Source organism: Bos javanicus, chromosome 9 (assembly GCF_032452875.1).
Source record: "Bos javanicus breed banteng chromosome 9, ARS-OSU_banteng_1.0, whole genome shotgun sequence".
NCBI classification, from domain to species: domain Eukaryota; kingdom Metazoa; phylum Chordata; class Mammalia; order Artiodactyla; family Bovidae; genus Bos; species Bos javanicus.
Genome location: NC_083876.1, coordinates 93,888,762 through 93,900,345, shown reverse-complemented (window position 1 = coordinate 93,900,345; position 11,584 = coordinate 93,888,762).

The window sequence follows — 11,584 nt, the reverse complement described above, 5'->3', positions numbered from 1 at the left end:
CAATCATGATTATGGAGTGGCCTTGTTTTCTCTCCATCCTGGTCACAGAGTGACCTTGTTCGATGTTGGTGTTCACTGAAATTGTGTTTGTTCAACAAAAGAACATCACGGCTGAGCTGCGAGGGCCATGCCAGCTCCCAGCTGACAGCTGTCATGGCTGCTTTTTTGTTTCTCATCGCCCTGCCCCACCCAGAAACCTCACTCCTGCTCATCGTTCACCAAGTACCTCTTTGATTATAATTGGGCTTCGCATGTATGGGAGCTGCAGGGGACAACCGTGGCCACATGGATCTGAGCATTCCAGATCCCCGAGCCAAGGTTACTGTTAAACCTTATGATATTGCCACTCTTCTAGGTAGAAAGCATTTGAATACTGACAACTTCACACTGTTGAACCTAACTCTTTCTCATTGTAGTTTGATAAACTGTCATTCCGGAGCCCTTACCTTTCTCCTGGGAGCCTATTGTGAGAGGAAGGACTCTGTCTCTGGGTATGAATGATTTGAGGAATCTGATCCTTTAAGGCAGAGAACTTGATCTTAAACCACACTCAAAATGTGGAAGGACTGATGCAGAAGCTGAAGCTCCAATACTTCGGCCACCTGATGAGAACAGCCAACTCATTGGAAAAGACCCTGACGCTGGGAAAGATTGAGGGCAGGGGGAGAAGGGGACGACAGAGGATGAGATGGCTGGATGGCATCACCGACTCGATGGACATGAGTTTAAGCAAACTCCAGGAGACAGCGAAGGACCAGGAAGCCTGGCGTGCTGCAGTCCATGGGGTTGTAAGAGTTGCACATGACTGAGCGACTGAACAGCAACAAGGCTTGGGTGCTGCCCGCTCTTCAGGGAGGGGGTGGGCGCTTGCAGGAAACCAGTGAGAAGCATCAGGACACACTCTAGGCGGGAGCTGAGCGCCAGCGCAGAGCTTGAGGTGGCGGGGTCTCGGCAGGGCGACACCGGCTGCCGGGTGCCAACCACACGCCTGTATCACAGGTTCCTGTTACCCGTCCCCAGGCCCGCGTGTGCCTTCTGTGAAATTCCAGTGGCAATTGCTGCTTTAATTGATGCTTTCCCCGGCAGGAGCAGTGGAGCAGGTTAACAAATTGAGGCGTACAAAGCCACCTGTGCTTTGAACGGTTCTATTATAAGGGCGCTCGCTGGGGCCAAGAAAGGAGGGCAGGGGGGCTGGATTTCTCCCGTGTTCTGCCATGTGGGGCTGTCCCCACCAGTTTGGGCACTTCAGCCAGAACCCAGAATGTAGAGGCGGCTACTGGAAGACCCAATAGCAAGCACGTTGCCTTTCTGAGCCCAAGTTTGGGGAAGGGAAGTGCCTTAGTCTCCGTGGTTGCTGTTACAAATTACCACAACCCTGGTGGCTTAAGACAACAGGAGTGTATTCTCTTGTGGTATGGAGGCCAGAAGTCTGGAGTCAAGGCCGGGGGCAGCCGTTGGGGTGGGGGTCGTCTGGCCCACGCCTCTCTGGGGGCGCCTGCAGCCCTGGGTGCCACTTGGCTTGGAGTCGCAACGCTCCACTCGCTGACTCTGCGGCCACAGGGCCTCCACGTCTCCTTTGTACCCTCCGCCTTCGGTCTCAAACCTCCCTCTGCCCCTCTCCTCTAAGGACACTTGTCAGGATTCAGGGCCCACCCAGATAATTCCAGATGATCTCATGTCAAGATTTTCTTTCTCAGGGATTTCTCCGGTGGTCCAGTGGTTAGGAAATCCGCCTGCCAAATGCAGGAGACACAGGTTCAATCCCTGGTCTGGGAAGATCCCACACGCCGAGGGACAAACAAGCCTGTAACCTAGAGCCGGTGCTCTGCAGTAAGAGAAGCCCGATCATTGCAACAAAGACTCAGCACAGCCAAAATATAAATAACATTTTTTAAAAAAGATTATTTTTCCAAATGAAGTTAGGTTCACAGGAGATCAGGGCATGGGCATATCTCCTGGGGCCCTCCATGCAGAATCCACCCCCAGAAACACATGCGTGACCACCTTTGACACCTGGCTGCCTGGTCTCCTTGCCTCCTGCTCGTATACCCTGAATGGGCCTGATACGAGGGCTGGGGGTCCAAAGCAGAGGGACCCGGGCCACCCTCCGGGACCCACAGTCTGTAGTGGCAGAAGGACAGACAGACCCCCACTGGCTCCCTCCACACCCTGGCGGCCCTGGGTCGCCGGGCTCCCAGGGGAGGACACCCCTCAGCCTCCCAGGTGTTCTGGCCGGGCATCCTGCCGCAGACACACGCTCGGGATGCCCCCCGTCCTCCAGACGGGCTCCTGACGCCCCGGGGCGGTGACCAAGCACCACTCAGCCGCCGCTGCAGCCGTTCATTTCGGTGCTGGAGCAGCTTGGGTGTCCTGTCCTCCTGGAGCTCCAAGGCTGTCCGCGAGGCCATTGATTTAAAAGACAATATCACTTGCTTCCAGAGTTTATGAGGCCATAAACAGCCCCCGCATATTGATGACGGCCGAGGTGTTTGCTCAGCACATTCGCTGTGTGTGTTTATTATGAGGGCCATGCTTTAAAGCAAAGGAAACCGCAACTGTTTTCATTTCCTTTGGAGGGGCCGTGCCCTTCTCCCAACAGCTATCTTAATCTACTGGATCCCTGGTCCCTCTTCCCTGACCCCGGTTGGAGTCCTTAACATGGACCATCTGAGACACTTGAGCTGGAATGTGGTCAACTCCCATCCCCACCCGTCTTGGTCTCGGGGAGCCTCCCAGGGCTAGCACTGCTAGGCGGGCCTTGGAACGGGAGGGAAGGGAGGAGGCTCATTTTTCTGAGGGCCCCGGCCTTGAGGCCGTCTCTGGGGCCTTGTCTCTCCTCTCTGGGGAAGAGCACATGCGGTAATAGAACTGAGTGAGCTGCCAGCATCCGCTCCTCTCACAGCCTAACACACCAAATAAAATTCCTTTTCATCTTGAGAAGCGGAGATGCTGCAAGGCTGGGCCGCTAGTCCATAAAGATGAATCTTCAGAGCATTTACTGGCTGGAATGCCCCGGGAATCCAAACTGGTTTCTGTATAAAATATGAGGAAGGTTCAGAGGAGGTGGCGAGGCTGGGTGGGGAGCGGGCAGGGGAGATTGATTGCAAACTTTGTGCCAACTGAGCAGTTCCGTGTGTGCCAAGTGGCGAGAACAACACTTGAAAAATGTATTAGATTATCCAGAACACAACGCTGATTTATAGGTGCAGTAATCCCCATCTTGCCATCCATTTTCGTAATAGAGAGAGAGATTAGGGCGACGGCGGCGCTTTGTTGGGATTGCCAGCTCTGTCCCCACCCTCGGCCGCCCCCCAGTCCATGATGAATCACAGGGTAAAATGCAAAGTTAGCGCTTTTAACAGGATGTTCTGATGTGGAGGGTTTCGAGGTTTGAAGCGTTTCTGAATTTGGAATGAAAACTGACTACATGAGGAATTCGTTTTTTTAAAAAAAAAAAACTAATAATATTGATTGCTTAACATCACAAGGGTCTTCCTTGTGAGTGAGAGGAGGGAGGCAAGGAGTCCTCCAGGAGCTCTCAGGCTGGGTTTAAAACATGAGGTGCATGTTGGGAACAGCCAGGTGACTCACCCCCAGGGGCATCTCACAGGGTAGCTGCCAGCGGTCCCACCTGAACATAACTATGGCCTGGAGCACATGGCATCTGATGCCACCTGAGCTGGGAAGGAGCCTGCCCAGAGAAAATGGCACGCACCCTCACCGTGGTCAATGAGCATCTGTCTACTCGGTACACAGAGAGCCAGCGCCTAGGATGGGCAAGGCACGGTGCTAGATGCCTGCAAGATGCCAAATACGGGGCCCCCTGTTGTCTGCTAAGGGCTTTGTGAGACTTCTGATGAAGCAAGTCTGCCCTCCAGATCCTTACAATCCCAACTGAACTGGGGCTGAGCAAAAAGGAACCACAGGAACGAGCAGATGCACAGAGCAAGTTCCCAAAGGAAGCAGATTAGGAACTAGCACATTGTCAAGTCAGGGGTGGGTGGGAGGGACCAAGGGCTCCCGGGGCGGAGGGTGAAGTGTGCTCAAGGGGACTTTCCTTTCTGGTAGCGGCTCCAGGGACGCCCTGGAAACCAGAAGTTGTCTGGGTGGACTTGGCCCATCCCCAGGGCCTGCTCACCAATGTTTTCTGCCTCTCTGGAAGAACCATGACCCCTAAATCTGTCTTCCCAAACCCCTCTTCTAGGGAAATCTCATTCCCATATGTATTGTTCTAACAAACAGTTTATCATTTTATCTCCTGCAAAGTCCCCCGGGACCAGGCAGGGCGGGAGAGCCCGCCTGTCTGTCTGCATACCGACTACATCAGCAGATGAATCTCTTTAGGCCCCAGGAGAGGATGCTGTCAGCGTTGGGGGGGTGGGGGCTATCCCACCACTCTGCAAGACCGCAGAGCTGGGTGGGTGGGGGCTGATTCCTGCCCACTGGGCTGGGCCTGAGAGAGGAACAGGATACCTGCTCTGGGGAACCATCATCAGTACAGCATGATGGGAGGAGACGGCCTGGGCACCAGTGCTCACGGCACAGGTCACGGGCACAGTCACCAGAAGGGCTGGGTTGGGACACTGAGACCTGAAGCTAAAAGAGCTTGAGGGGTGTCTGCCGTCAGCACCATCAGCACCACCATTATCCCCGCATATCCCATCACTACTATCAGTTCAGTTCAGTTGCTCAGTCGTGTCTGACTCTTTGAGACCCCATGGGCTGCAGCATGCCAGGCCTCCCTGTCCATCGCCAACTCCCAGAGTTTACCCAAACTCATGTCCATTGAGTCGGTGATGCCATCTAACCATCTCGTCCTCTGTCGTCCCCTTCTCCTCCCACCTTCAATCTTTCCCAGTATCAGAGTCTTTTCAAATGAGTCAGCTCTTCCCATCAGGTGGCCAAAGTATGAGAGTTCCAGCTTCAGCATCAGACCTTCCAAGGAACACTCAGAACTGATTTCCTTTAGGATGGACCGGTTGGATCGCCTTGCAGTCCGAGGGACTCTCAAAAGTCTTCTCCAACACCACAGTTCAAAAGCATCAATTCTTTGGTGCTCAGCTTTCTTTATAGTCCAACTCTCACATCCATACATGACTACTGGAAAAACCATAGCCTTGACTATCACTAGAATTACCATTTATTCCTTTCTTGGGGCCGTGTTGCCCAGCTTGCAGGATCTTAGCTCCCTGACCAGGGATCGAACCTGCGCTCTGGGCAGTAAAGGCACAGACTCCTAACCACTGGGCCACCAGAGAATTCCTACCATTTATTCAAAAGCAGAGACATTACTTTGCCAACAAAGGTTCGTCTAGTCAAGGCTATGGTTTTTCCTGTGGTCATGTATGGATGTGAGAGTTGGACTGTGAAGAAGGCTGAGTGCCGAAGAATTGATGCTTTTGAACTGTGGTGTTGGAGAAGACTCTTGAGAGTCCCTTGGACTGCAAGGAGATCCAACCAGTCCATTCTGAAGGAGATCAGCCCTGGGATTTCTTTGGAAGGAATGATGCTAAAGCTGAAACTCCAGTACTTTGGCCACCTCATGCAAAGAGTTGACTCATTGGAAAAGACTCTGATGCTGGGAGGGATTGGGGGCAGGAGGAGAAGGGGACGACAGAGGATGAGATGGCTGGATGGCATCACTGACTTGATGGACGTGAGTCTCAGTGAACTCTGGGAGTTGGTGATGGACAGGGAGGCCTGGCGTGCTGGGATTCATGGGGTCGCAAAGAGTTGGACACGACTGAGCGACTGATCTGATCTGATGATTCCTAAAGAAGCCTGTGGGCCTGGCCTTTGCTAAGTGTTTCACACGTATCTAGATTAACCCTCACAGCTACCCGTGACTAAGGGACCGCCATGCTCCTGTTTCATAGATGAGGGCCCTGAAGACTTAAAGAGGTCACCCAGAGAAGTGGCAGAGCAGGAATTCAAGCCCAGGTGGCCTGACTCCAAAGCCTGAGTCCACCGCATAGCAAACTGCCTCCCATCCCAGGCGAGGGCACCCGGCTGATGCTGATATCCTGAAGGTCTGACCTGGGGAGACTTGACAAGGTGAATCATTTTAGGTTGTGGGCAAGCTGCAGGTGTAGCAAGGGTGGAGATGGGATCGCTCCATTTGTTTTGTGCATCATTCATTCATTCGCCACTGATCTGGGTGGAGACAGCACAAAGAGGTGAAGTCTTGTCCTGTGGGCCCTCGGGAGCCACATGCGGCCATGGCACTGCCCCTGTCCAGAAGGAACAGGAAGGGCCCAGTGTGTGCCACTCCTCTGCTCTGAGAGCCACTCGGGCAGGGGGGTTAGGGGTGGGGAATGTGATGGGGGTGGGGGTGATGGGGGATTAGGTGTTGGGGGTGGGTGATGGGGGATTAGGGGTTGGGAGTGGGGGTGATGGGGGATTAGGGGGTGGGGGTGATGGGGGATTAGGGGTTGGGGTGGGGGTGATGAGGGGTGGGGGTGATGGGGGTGGGGGTGATGGGGGGGGCCAGGGACCAGGTGGCAGGCAGTCTCAGCCTCCTGCGCCTGATGCCTCCTCTCCTCTTTCCATCATCCACCTGAATACGTACGTTGTTACACACACTTAAAACACGCACACAAGACAAAAACGCCAATCCATCCTGCCGAAGGCATTTTCCCTTAGATTTAAAACCCTGTGTAATTTAAGGGATATGTAATTCATGTGTCTGCACTGAAACCATCAAAGTGCTTTTAAAAGAGCTATTTGAAATCTTTGGAGCTTGATGAATCTTTCCAGTTCTTTGAAACATGGGAACCACATACTTCCAGGGATAGAGTCAGTCAAACACCAAAGGGGTGCGCGGTCCCCGCACCATCCCCGCGGTGGGGCGGGGTGTGCCAAATGGGCACCCCCACACGGCCGGTTTAAAGCGTGGGTCCGGGGCGCTCGCCCGGAGTCGCTGAAAGACTGGACCGAATCTGCGAGAGCAGCGGCGTCCCCGCCGCGACCCGGCACAGGTGTTGGCTGGACCTTCTCGGCCCAGGGACCCCACCAGCCTCCGCGCCCGCCTTCCACTGCGGCGCGGCCGGGTGCCCAGCTGACCGCTAGGATGGAGGAGAGGCAGGCGCGGGGGTGCCCAGACTTCTACCTTGACGGGAAGTGCGGGTGATCACCCCGCTGCGCCGTGTCCGGGGGTCATCCCGCGATCACCCCGCTGCGCCGTGTCCAGGGGTCACCCCGTGATCACCACGCTGTGCCGTGTCCGGGGGTCGCGCTCCGGAGGCCCCCAGGCCTCGCGGGGACCCCTCCATCGCCCCCCTCCCCAGCTACCTCCGGACCCGACCCGCTGAGGTCACCCCCGCCAGCGGGGCCCCAGCGCATCCTGACTCTCGGCCCTCCTCCGCCCCTCCTCTCTGGCATGGGAAGCGCCCACTGCTTCCCGATCTGTTTCTATACCCCTGGAAAGGGGCGTTTTGCTCTCGCTCGCACCTTCTGCCCCGCTCGGCACTGGCCTGTAGCCCCTCCCAGGCGGTCAGGACGCCGTGTTAAGGATGACCCAGGAAGCCCTGCTGTCCGCCGTGTGGACTAGGCCCGAGACGTGGAGGGCAGCCGCCCATGGACACACACCTCGTCTTCCGTCCACCTCAGAACCCGTTTTCTTCTGATTACTGAAGGCGGCCTCACCCCAGCTGCGGAGGGGGCAGGGGCTGGGGTGCGCGCATGGTTCTGGACATCCCAGCTCAGCTCCGGGTCTCTTCCTCAAACCATCAGCTAGAACTGCAAGCGCTGAAGAAGGCTGATTTGGTTCGTTGTTTCAGCTGTTACATTGGAGCAATGGGTACCATTTTCAATCCTGGGGCTTCCTGGGGCTCTGGGTTCCCTTCCAGAGCAGTGAAGAAAGCAGGGGTTGACGTGTATTGTATTCTGCTTAGTCCCTCGGTTGTGTCCGACTCATTGCGACCCCACCGACTATAGCCTGCCAGGCTCCTCTGTGCGTGGGATTCTCCAGGCAAGAATACTGGAGTGGGTTGCCATGCCTTCCTCCAGGGCATCTTCCCCACCCAGGAATTGAACCCTCTCTCCCAGGTCTGGCCACCAGCAACCTGAGTTACTTCCAGGTCACCCACCCAAGCCTGTGCTCACAGAGCCTCTCTGAGTGGCCCCAGGTGATCTCCCATGAATGTTTCACTCACAGGGAAATTCATCCTGAAAGGAGGGCAATCATCTCCCCCTTCATCGACCCCTCCACTTCCAATTTCCCCACAACCCACAACAACCTCAGCCCCCAAGTACTCCAACATCAAACACATGTGACCAAGGTTGACATCTTTCTCTCCCTTGCTCTTTTCAACCCAAATCCAATCTGGCCCCAGTCTGGCCAATTCTCTCCTTGAAATGTCACTCAAATCCACAATAATGTTCAGTAGGATTGAGTCCTGAAAATCAAGAGTGAGAGGAAGGGTGTTGCAGACAGGGAATAGACTATGCGAAGTCTGGGACTGTGAGAGCACCCCAGGGTGGGAGGCAGCCAGTGGTCTGGAGGCCCTGCTGGACGGCTCACCAGGCCGCCTGACCTCTGCCTCAGTGGTGTGGGAACCAGCACTGCCCTTCAAACACCTCGTCTCTCACTGGTGCTCAGGTCTGCCCAAGAGTTCTTGGAGTCCAGCTCCATCTCCTGTCTCCATCACTTCCTGGGGAGCAGCGAGCTTCAGAAGTGCTCCCCAAGGTGTGAGCAGGACTTCCTGCGTGCGTGCAAGAATACACTCTAGTTCCCCTCATTTGACACACACCTGGGTCCCCTTTGCCTTTGAAGGCTGGGATCAGGCCACTGCCTCTCACGGCGCAAGAGACCCAATCAACCTCTTCGGCCTCGACCTCTCCCCGAACAGGCAGGTTTCCTGCCCCTCCACAACCACCCCCATGTGACCCCATCACAGGACCAGACTCCTTGGAGATGGTGCTCCTGGAGCAGCAGGGTGTGACTCAGTTGCTGGACAGGACGTGGAGACGATCACCAGTGGACAGGAAAGCTTGCTCGGCCTGTTCATGGAGAACATTCGAGTTAGTGTCATGACCAGGATCCACCCCACCCAGTACACGAACGCCTCCCACCACGCGTGACTAAGCCTCTCCCTAGAGCCAGGCTGGGGGAAAGTCCTGGCCGGTGGGGTGTTTCCATCTTGGCTTGTGTTCATGGGAAAGGGCGGCATCTTCCAACGCAAAAGGCTGCGTGTGGTCAACTTGAGACCGAATGACACCCACAGCCCAGAACTTGTCACTATATGCCCGTTCGCACGCTTCCAATTAAATGCAGAGGTTCTGGTAGCAGCCACCAGCCTCCCAACAAATGGCCCGGAAAGGGAGAGATTGGGCCTGGGGCTTGGGTCCTCCCATCACCATGGAGACCAGTCATCACTGGGCAGAAGAAGAGATGGTCGTTTTCCGGGTGTTTGGAGGGGACGGTCCTGGTCAGGCTCACACTGCCGTCAGCGCCTGTGCTGCCTGGCTCACTTTCTCCTTCCCCAGCCTGGAAGCTTCTGTCAGTTCTGTAGCACTTTCTGAGGTTCCCTACGCGAGCTCCTCCCCCAGCCCTGGGGTGGGGGGCCAAAGGGCTCAGAGGCAGACCCTCAGACGGGAACTTTGCTCCCACCCTTCAGTGGCTGTGTGATGCGGGGCGAGTTCACACCCTCTGAGCCTGTTCCTCCCTGAAGGGAGGAGTGACATCCAGGCCGTCGTCACAGGAGATGAGGCCCCTGAAAGTGATGGGTAAGTTATAGAGCGCTGTTCAAGTATCAATTATCATCGTGGTGCTTCACTGCCCAGCGGTCCCCAGAGACTGGAATAGGTGCCCGTAACTTCGAGAATAACGGGAATAATGAACCATCATGAAGCGCTTACTGCTCTGAGGAACACCACTTCATGTGAAGTGCTTAATTCAAGCCTCTCACGCATCCTGCGAGGTCAGCGCTTGCCCTCGTGGGAGCGTAGGTCAGCGGTCAGCCAGCGCAGGCGTGGTCGCTGTTTGCAGAGTCCATCTTTCCAAGGCCACCTGCTCACACTAACACCTAGCACATGTGCATGCACACACACACACACACACACACACACAACTTCACTTCCCACTGGGGCTCGCACTGGGCCAGGAGGTACTTCCCCAAAGCATAGAGGCCCATCCTCTCCCAGAGGGTCGTGCTTGGAAGTCCTGCTCCACAACCTGGAGGCAAGGCCCATCCCAGATGGCGGAGGGGACCCCTGGACGGATGCGGGATCTCTCCATCAGTCACTGTGTCAGGCCTTTTGCCATTGATGCAAATCGTCACCAGGGAGTCACTCTCCTCCCCACCTCCCCGCCCCAGCCCCGGCCTTGGAGTGCAGACTCTAGGGGTCCCACTCTGGCCAGAGCCGCCCCCGACTCCCCTGGGTTTCCAGTGCGCCCCAGAGTTTACTGCCATCAAAGAGTGGGAGTGAGGATCGTGGCAAATGGCGCGTCCACCCCTTGCCCTCCATCCAGTGGAGCGCTTGTCCACACCGGCCAGTGGCTCACCCCAGGCTCCCGCGTCTCCCATCATCTCCTCATCCTCACCACGCTGCCCTTGGGCTCCTGTTCCAGATGCCAGCGTGGGTGGTCCACGCCCTGCCAGTCCGTGCTCCTCTCCGTTTAGAAGCAGCCCACCAATTCCTGGCACCAGTCACCGATTCCTCCCAGGCGGACCCCACAGACACTGGGCCAAGGACCTTCTCCTTTAGGGGACATCCCAGCTCCGGGCTACCTTCTGAGGTGCTCGGAAAACCCTCTGACCAGAAGGTAGCCCTGGGAGGCACTTGTGTAGAGGGAGACATTTTTAAAACAGAACTCACCTGACCCCTCCTGAGGCTGCTAAATCAGGCGCCCGCCTGAGACGCCTCCGGGGGAGGAGGGGCCGTGTTCCTGATGACCACACACTCAGTGCACTTTCCCATCTGCATTCATTTGGGGAGCTAATTCTGGCTGCTGAATGTCTTCATTTAAAATACACACATACATGTATTTTGTTCAGTGTTTTAATTAGGCCCAAAGGAATGTACTTTCAATTTTTGGTACACTTCATTTGTTATATTAATGAAAAGCCACTTTAAATCAAGTTTCCTGTTGATATTTCATTATGTATGCTGTTCTTACACATCTCTAAAGGAGATTTACGTTACAGGTAGTAACCACAAATACCGGCCGTGGACATGCTGTTAATTTAAAATGTAAAGTTTTCTTTTGAGGCGCAGCAGAAATATAGGGTCGCTCTCTTCGCCAGGGCCGCTCACTTCCCTGTGAAAATGACCCACAGCTGTCGCCCCATCCGGAGGCCCAACCTACAGGCAGGGATCTGACGTTCACACCCAGGTTCACGGAAGACAGAGCTTAGCACGGGGCCAGAGCATAATGTGCAGGGACTGGCCCCGCTCCCGACAACATGGGCAGCCTTGACGGTGGCGCTGGCCTTGCCCTCGGCTGTCGCTGAATGTTTCCAGGTGCCAGCACTGCACCAGGCAGGTCAGCCATATGCCACCAGATGGAGCCCACCCCACCTCGCCGAGATGTAGATGGTCCACCCCGACCCCGTATGGCGGAGGAGAAAGCCGACACGCAGGG